Source organism: Tenrec ecaudatus, chromosome 15 (assembly GCF_050624435.1).
Source record: "Tenrec ecaudatus isolate mTenEca1 chromosome 15, mTenEca1.hap1, whole genome shotgun sequence".
Classification (NCBI taxonomy): Eukaryota; Metazoa; Chordata; class Mammalia; order Afrosoricida; family Tenrecidae; genus Tenrec; species Tenrec ecaudatus.
This window is the reverse complement of record NC_134544.1, coordinates 2,143,057-2,152,800: the sequence shown is the minus strand read 5'-3', so window position 1 is coordinate 2,152,800 and position 9,744 is coordinate 2,143,057.

Here is a 9,744-nt window from a genome sequence, read left to right as displayed (position 1 = left end):
TCCTTTGCATTAGGGTCCAACTGTTGATGAAGTCAAGCACCAATGATAACCAGGAGTACCATTTCAGGGGTTACTTCGTAGCTCTAGGGGTTGTGGGGGCCATTGGAACTTGAAATTCTCTTCTACAGTCCACCCTCCGCCCCCGCTTTTGCTCAGGATTCATGTGTGAAATCTTTGACCCAAATGTTCTGTAAGGGTAGCTGAGCCCCAATCAGTTCTTCTGGTCTCATGGAAAAGGAGGCAGCTATTCATGGCGGCAGGGACCCACACGACCCATGTCCTCCTCCTGGTCCTCGCTCTTCTTCTTCCTCTGTTGTTAGAGGTGCATAGCGACCACTTAGAGGGTCTTGGATGGCCCCCTGGAAGCTCTTAAGAGGGCAGACATCCCACACCAAACTAGGGTAGAAACAGAAGCACCAATCATAGTATTAGGCCAAGTCACTGGAATGTCACATGACCCCATGACCTGGTCAAAGAACAAAACCTTCCACTCTGTTAGTGCTGAGAGAGGAGGAGCTTGCTTGAAGACTAAGAATACCTGCACTTGGGCAACACCTCGTGAGATCACGGAGTACTCCGAGGTACAGACAACGAAAGGATGTTTAACGAAGGAGAAGGTTAGGGAGAGAGTAACCATTCATCAGACACCAGTAACCACCCATCATCCATCAGGTCATCGACAGACTTCCTGGAGCCAGCCTGCACACGCTTTTTGTGAAAACGGTTCCACTTCTCTTTCAAGGGCAGGGGCAGCTCGTGCAAAGCTTACTTTCCTAGAAGAGCCACAGTCTCGCTCCTTCCCAGAGTCTCCCCAGACACAGGGCAGATTAACCCCTTGCTTTGAGCTTGGCCCCAAAGCCTCTCCTTTAAGTCTGCAAGCACAAATTCCAAACAAGAAGACCAAATCTCATAGGGCATGTGGATAGTCTTTAAACCAAAAATGCCCCCTGGAAGTCTTCAAAACAAAACAGTAGTTTAGCTTAACTTGTGAAGAATGTCTGCCTTGAGCAGTCTCTTTTAACAATGATTACAGGGCATCACATGGACTAAAGCGATGTGGGAGAGGAGATAGGGACCCTAGGGGGTAGCCAACCTTTCTTCAACTTGGAAAGGGAGGGTGGGAATAGTCACACAACTCCAAGAACGTTGCCAGTGTCACCGGAACCGCAGGGACCGTTGAGCTGGTATATGCTCCCTCGGGTCGGAATTTCCAACAATGACGGTGAAACAAGCCCATTGTCAAGGGAGTCCTTCCAACTGGCGGTAAGCAGAGGAGAGCGCCCCAGCTGGCTTCAGAAACCAAGTCTTGTCGTTCTCCTGTGGAGTGGCTGGGTTCCAGCCTCTGACCTGTGGCAACAGCTGGACACTTAACCACTTTTCCACCAGCCTTCTCAACCACAAACAAGTAAAATGATCTTAAAAAGGCTCAATGGCCTGGACCAAGTTCCTTGACGAGAGTCCTTGTCTATTACACCCTAGATTCTCTGAGTGTGCCTGTGTGTGCGTATCCCAGCCCTTCTGATTTTTATGGTCTTGGACACCATGACCTCTGGCATCTTTCAGATTATGGGCTTGATGCATGAGGATGAGAAAAACTACATTCTAGTTTTCTCGGTCCTATCATAACCACACACACACACACACACACACACACACACACACATGCATACACATGTGACGTTCCCGCACCTCCCATTTCTTAGTGCTGAGCTACTTCAGCATTATTTCCCGCGTGTTCCCTTGCCTCTCTTCAGTCATGCCTCATCCTCACTGCAGGAGCATATCCTGACTGCCCACGCCCTTGCCTCTCTTCGGAGGCTGTGTTCTCCATCAGTGTCCCCTCGCCACCTGAGTTTCAAAGCCGGAACGCATCATCTTGATGAGGGCGCTTGTGCACCGTCAGCTGGTGAGCTCGGCGGTCCATCTCTAGTCGTCCCGGCGTGCCGAGGTCTGGCTCAGCACCGATTCAGGTCAGGACTTAGGCCCACCGCGTCAGTCGCTGAGACTTTTCTCACGGTGAGGGACAGAAACCTTCTCAAACTTCCTGTGAAAGCAGACTACGTCGGCATGGTCCCCGGTTCTTCTCATGCCACCATGAGCTCGGCCACCACAGGGACCGTGTTGGTAACCAGCCCCCCCCCCCCCGCCCCCACGACACATCTCTGTGCCCTGCTGCTTTGGATGGATCAGCTTTCCCTCAGCTGGGTTTGAGGAATGTGTAAGCAAAAGGGTTATGCTTACCAAGCCCAAGCAAGTCATCCGACGGGATGGGGGCTGGAAGGCTGTTACGGTAAACTGAATAGATTGTGGGATCAGTGGGCCCCCGAAATGACAGTGATGACAGTGACAGGGTCACAGTGACAATCGGAATAAAGAACAGCACCGATTGTGGTTCTTATCCAAACTCACTGACAGGTTCCCCGTCGCTCAATCTGTCTTCCTGTGCTCAGTGCTTGGGCCCAGTCTTCTGGGATCGTAATGAGATAATTTTCCATTGTCCTCAATGAGACTCTCATGAAGACTTAAGAGGTGCACGAAAGAGCAACGCCTGCTTCCCTCTCCGTACCTCCGCTTGGCTCTGACGTCATAGCCACTCAAGGTGCCCAGGGCCCGCGTCTCAGACATTCTATGAAGCAGATGATATTTTGCATGGTGTCTTGTGTGCCTCCCCCGCAGCCCCTCAAGAGATTGATAACTGAGGAACCATCAAGAACTCCTCTTCCAAGGTCAAATCTACGTCTCATGGAAAATGCCAGCACCCACAGGACGAGGAAGTAATTATTCTCTTTGCCCAGGGATCCTGCCATCGAAGAGCCGCCTGGCTTTTCTCTCGCCGAGAATGAAGTGCACAGTTTCAACTTGAGCGGAGGGAGAGGAACCTTGGTGTTGGGTGGGTTCTGGGCTATGGGGCTGGGCTTCTGCAGGTGCCCCTCTGACTTTGTTCTGAAGTTAGAAGGACGAGCAGTTTCTCTGTGCTCAATGTCTGCCTCACAAAGGCAGCCTGCCCCCTAGACACATAGGTGGACACACACACACACACACACACACACACACGCACACGTAGTCAAGTAGCCATATGCTGGCGGTGTTGCTGTAGTTATACGGCAGTGCTGATCTTGGACGAATTAGATACATTATTGCAACTTCTCACATTTTTCAAGATTAATAGATTCTTACAAACTGAACAAAGATATCAAGATAAATGAGCGTTTGCTTAAGGAAGTGTAGTCCATGTTGGGCTTGGGGGTGGAGTCTTCTCTTCAGTACGCCACCTCACCACCACCCTGCACCCCCTGCAGGAATGCATCAGGACAAACCCATGGCAGCTTCCTCATAGCTCAGGTGATCACTGGCCATCCCTGCACCTCACAGCCTCTGTGAGCCAGACTTCCACTGCTTCCTTGCTGGCTGGTCACCTGGCTGGTTCCTCAGGCACCAGGGAGACACCTGCTCATCACATTCTCCCGCGAGTGGCGTGGAAACTCACCTCGCTCCACTCTCCTTCGATTCCTTTAGCTACAGCAAAGCTGAGCATTTTCTTCTTCACGTGACAGTGACAGCGCTTCTGACGTCTCCTTCTCTGCTTGATGTCTCCTCGTCGCAAACTTTGAAAGAAGCCTTGGAGACTGTGCTATTTTCTCAGATCCTTCAGGAGAGCTGTGAGTGGTCCCTAGATATTGATCCAGTCACCTAGTTACGGGCCAGGCAGTACAAGAGCTGGGTGAGAAATAGTGGACCTCTACCGATGATTTCAATATCTACCTTATAGTACAACACTGTCCGTGACAGGAAACTATCCTTACAGTTTCACAGTTAATGTGACTATTCTTCAAATCCACACAAATACTAAAGCCAGAGAAGGATTTATTTTGGGGGTGAGGGGTGATTTTGTTTTATACCGACTTCTGAAGTGTGGAATGGATAAAAGTGCAATCGAGGTGAATTGGTACTTCCGGTAATTGGGATGAGACCGAAGGGTCGGTATTGGAAAGCTATGCCCTTGGTGACATGCACAATGGAAGCAAACCCAATGATCTCTTTATTGGACGGTCCATCTTTCACCACCTGAACAGTGGGCATGCACGTGGATCTTGCTGGACCGAGGACACAGCAATCACATGGAAAGATCATGGAGAAGCTCACCATCAGCAGGCAGGACAACATCAGGGGCTGGCGTTGGAAAAGACCATCAGCTGCTCACATGCAGGAAGTGGAAGCGAAGAAAAATAATCCCAAGTCTACGAGAGCCAAAGTCCTACCTTGAGTATGTTCTCCCTGGATGGAGAGACCATCTCAAGAGTAAATTTGGCCCACTGACCATTGATGTCTGAATAATTTGACCCATTGAACATAAATGTCTGAGGATCGATGAGTTATGTGATGACATCGGGACATCATATAGGAATAAAGCAAAAACTCATTAAACAGAGGAAAGAAAGACCAAAGTGGGGGTCAGAAGAGATTCCGAAACTTGGTTTTGCACAGAGTGTCTAAAGTGAATGGGAGAAATGGGGAAGATTGTTGAGCAACCACTTCCGAGTGCAGCTTGAGAATTCAAAGTGTAGTATGATAATGAAATTCAATAAGACCTGGAGTTAGAGAACCAACACAGAAGTATATGTTCAGCATTTCTCAAGCTACAAGAACTGAAGAAAAATCTTTCAAGGCCTAATTTGAAATATTGAAGCATCAAAAGAATGTGGAAAAAATACACAGTCCTCCCTCCAAGCAGAATTGGTCACCTCCGACCGTTTCAAGAGGTAGTGTATGATCAAGAACCAATAGTATTGAAGCAAAAAGTTTAAACGGAAAATGTAAGTGAAAAACAAGACTCGAATTGGTAGGACACCAGCTGAAATGTTTCAGACACAGAAGTCGTTCTGGAAGCCCTCACCACTCTATGCCAGGACAGTTGTAAGACAGCTACTAGGCTGAGCGACTAGAAAAGATCCATGTGTGTGCCCATTCCAAAGAAAGGGGCCCACTTGAATACAGAAACTACTAACTACCATCATTAATGACATATGCAAGTACATTTTTGCTGAAAAAAAATGAAGAAATTGTCACAGCAGAGCATGTACCTGGAATTGCCACAAATTCAAGCTGGATTCGGAAGACAGGAGACCAGGGATACCCTACATGAGCTGGGACTTGGATGAAAGCAGAGAACACTAGAAAGATGGTTACCAGTGCCTTGCTGATTGTGCAAACAAACTACGGGAAGTATTTCCCAGCATGGGAATTCCAGATCATGTAATTGTGCTCATGTGGAACGTGCACATGGATCAAAAGACCATCACTCAAACAGAACAAGGGGGTGCCTCCTGGTTTAAGGTCGGAAAAGGTGTGTGTCAGGGATTTCTCCTCTCACTAGGGTTGTTCAATTTGTATTCTGAGCAAACAAGTCAAGCCACTGACCTCAATATGGAAGAATTCGGCATCCGGCTGTAGGAGACCTAACAACAACCTGTAATGCGCTGAGCCTGGCTTGTTGAGAGCCCAGAGGACTTGAAGCTCTTACTGGAGATCAAAGACTACAACCTTCAATATGGATTGCAACTCAGTAAAAAGAAAATAAAAATCCTGACAACGGGAGCAATAGATTACTGTTGTTTTCTACTCGGTGCCATCAAGTCGGTCTGACCCAGAGCGACCCGTGCACAACAGAACGAAACACTGCCTGGTCCTACACCATCCTCACAACGATTCCTGTGCCTGAGCCCGTTGCTGCAGCCACAAGGTCCGTCTCCTGGAGGGCCTGCTTCTTGATCACTGCCCTTCTTGACCAAGCACCATGTGCTTCTCCAGGGACTGGTCTCTCCTGGCAACCTATCCAAAGTATGTGAGATGACGTAGAACCCAAAGCGGAGAACATGCTCAGCATATTTTAAGCTAAAAGGATTAAAACAAATTCAAGCCTCGAGTTGCATCTCTGAAAGATTCTATGTGCAAAATATTGAATGATGCAGGAAGCATCAAAAGATGATGGGCAGAATATACAGACTCACCAAATATATAGAATGTACAGTGCACCCAAAAGAAATAGTCAACCTCCCACCATGTCAGCAGGTAGAATTTGAGCAAGAACCTATGGTGTTGAAGTCAAAAGCTCAAGCTACACTCAAAGCATTGACCAAAAATAAGACTCCAAGAATTGATGGCATTCCAAGAGAAATGTTTCACATGCCGATGAAGCACTGGAAGCACTCAGTCATCTAGGCCAGGAAATTTGGAAGACAGCTACTTTGCCAAAGGACTGACTGGAAGAGATCACTATCTGTACCCATTCCAAATAAAGGTGACCCAACAGAATGTTCAAATTACAGAACAATATCATTGATGCAAATAAAATTTTGCTGAAGACCATCCAACAATAGTTGCGTCACTGACTGGGAGCTGCCAGAGGCTCAGGCTGGGTTCAGAAGATGACATGCAACAAGGGATCTGATCTCATTGCTGATGTCAGATGGACTGATAGAGAGCAATATGATAAACAGAGAAAAGATTGAAGTCATCAAGGATTTCATCCAGCTTGAATCTACAATCAATACCCATGGAAGCAGCAGTCAAGAAATCAAGCTACATATTTCATCGGGCCAATCTCCTGCCCAAGATCTCTTTAAAGTGTTTAAGGGCAAGAACGTCACTTTGAGACTACCGTGTGCCTGACCCAACCCAAGGCACTTTTAATTTCCTCGTATGCATATGAACGTCAGACAATGAACCGGGAAGGCGGGAGGAGAATGAAAGCACTTGCCTCATGGTGTTGTGAAGAATATCGAAAGGTCCACGGACTGTCAGAACAGCCGATCTGATGTGGAAGAACACTCCTCTGAAGCAAGGGTGATGAGGCGCCCCGTCACGTGCTTTGGACATGTGATCAGGAGAGACCTGTTCTTGGAAAGGGACATCTTGCTTCGTAAGCAGAGGGCCAGGGATTAAGAGGAAGACCCTCCAGGAGAAGGACTGGCAAGCTAGCTGCACCAATTGCGAGGCCAATTTTAGTACCAATCACTGGTAAAGGACGTTGAATTTGGCAAAGTAGGGGGACCATGGGAAACACTGCGTTTCTTCGAAGACTTGATTTGTTTGTGCCCCTGGCAGCCTGCCAGAGCATCTGCAGCCCTTGCCCTGACCGCAGTCGGAAGCATCCGTTCTTCTGTCTCCCATTTTTGTTGTCCGACTTTTGCATGCATATGAAAATACAACGCCTGGGGTCAGGTGTTCCTGTCATCAGAACATCTCTGCTTTTGAAGACTCCACAGATGCAGAGGACCGCAGCCACACACTTGCCCAGTACAATATGCTGTTTGACTTCTTGGCTGCTGTTTCCACGGAGTTTCAGCACTAAAGAGGCTTAAGAAAGCCTGGGCTACAGTCCTGTTTGCTTCTTTCTCCAATTATGTCATGCTAGTCAGCTCTTCTCATGAGGATCACACTTCAGGAGAACCTTTGCGTTCACGTATTTCTTATTTTTATTTTCAACTGTCATGAACACCCGGTAGGTCCAAGGCTCACAGAGGTTTGGATTTTGCTGAGATAGGACCTTAACGACCAGCAGCATTCTGAAGGGGCACCCCAGCCGCCCCCAGGCTAACGAACTTGTCTTGCAAACCCCTTGCAGTTGTCTCACCATGCACTTGGGCTCCTTGTAGACCACCTCTGCATATTCATGAGCGGAGGATTCAAGAGTGCTCAAGAACAGCCCTTGAACTGGGACGTCAAGCCTCAGTGCAGATACTTCTTAATTAAGGAGAGGTTGCCACTTCTGCTTCCATCACTGACTGACTGAACCCAAATGTTCCAGAACTGTGCAGTTTGGACATTTCCTCCATACTCAACCATATGGTTTGCAGATGAGGTGGGATTATAAAGAACCACTTCCCGGCCTTCTCCTGGATTTGCATGCTGCCTAAACTTGGGGCCCACTTCCCAGCCAGGATGCAGATGACTGAATTAATGGAGTTGCTTTGGGCCAGACATCACTTCGGACTGTGAGTCAGTGAGGAGCCCTGGTCGCGTAGTGGTTACACATCGGACTACAAACCATTAGTTCAGCAGTTCAAAACCGACTGCTGCTCTGGGAGAAAGACAAGGCTTTCTACTCCCATAAAGCGTTCTCCTATCACAGGGCCAGCTCTACTCTGTCCTATAGGGTCGCTTTGAGGTGGACTGGACTTGATGACCAACAGTGAGTTTGGTGAATCAGTAACGTGTTCATTTCAACCACTGGAGGCTTCAACTCCAACCATGTGGGCAGTCTTTCCTGCCCCAGTCACAACGTGGGCAGTGTCGCAGACACTGGGCTGCTGCTCAAGTCTAGTGGCCTTTGGAAAGTTGGCTGCACATGACAATAATGTGCCCCAAAATGCACCCATGGTTTAACCAGATCCTAGACGCCTGATACCCAGACACCTCAGGCTGCCCAGCCCTCTGTGGCCAGAAGCATGGCACAAAGCACCTTCACCACCAGCCTTCGCCTGGGTGATTGTCCTAAGTCTGCTGGGTTCGTGGCCCCACTGCCCTTTCCTTGGCATTGCTTGAAATTTCCTGGTGTTGGAAGCTGGCCCTGGAAATGCCTGTGCTGAAATCACCGCTCGGTGCCGGGCATTCCCACCTGTGTCTCCACAGACCCTGCCAAGCTTTCACCAATGACAGCGAGGAGCCAAGAGTTCTGGCTGGCGAACGTTAACAGCAGCTGGGAAGCAGTGGTTATTGCAGACCATGCAGGCACCTCCTGCTCAGAGCACTCGGGCTTCTCCTTGGACGGAACATGCCTTTCTCTCCGCCCTTCTCAGCGGGCACCTGGGAATGTGCCCCAGACCCCTCGCACTGGTGAGTGGAGTCTGAGTCGCATTGCCCATGTGGCAGAGTAACCCGCCCCAGGGGGTCCTCACTTAGGCTGGAGAGGACCACCATGCCTTCCCTGCTAGAGAACCGCTGGCCTTTTTCCTGGCTGTGGAGCGCTGGAGTCCCTGCGCCATCAGGCCTCCTTGGGGGTATGTGATACATGGAGTGATGCAGAGATTGCTTTCTGGGGGCAGGTCTTCGGGAAATTGATTTCCCTGCTCTCTACACCCTCCTCCCCACTGTGTCCACCCTGCTGTGCATGTGCATGCGGATGTCCTGGATGCGGATGTCCTACGTGCACACACGGTATACAAGAGGGTGCCCTTGGCGCAGGCGCAGGGAGCCCATCCTGGATTGCTTTAAAGGGTCCTACAGGATTAAGCACACGCAGTAGAACCTGTGCATTTGAACCAAGATGCTGCTGGGTACCACGGAAAGCACAACAAACGGACCGAAGAACAGTCCAGTCTGTCTTGCAAGAAGGACAGCTGAAATGCTCCCTTGAAGCAAGGGCCGCGAGAGTTCATCTATGTGCTTGGGACACATCGTCAGGAGGGCCCAGTCCCCGGAGAAGGGCGCGATGCTTGGTACAGTTGAGGGACAGAGGAAGATTCACAAGGAGCTGGACTAACGATGTGGTGGCAACAATGGACTCCAAGTAAGAATGACCATGAGGATGACACAGGGCTGGGTGGTGCTCGGGGCATCTTACACCACATTCCTTCACTCACCTTCTCCCCCCCCCCCCCCCCCGGGACTCTGCCTGCAGGCCACTGTGGTGACTCACTTTCTGTGGGCTCAGCCTGTCTCCAGGAACCTCCACCTTGGTCCTCATTCCTGTGCGGTGTCATTCTGGAGACAGATCCTGGTCCTTGGGAGGCTGGGGTCCTGGGG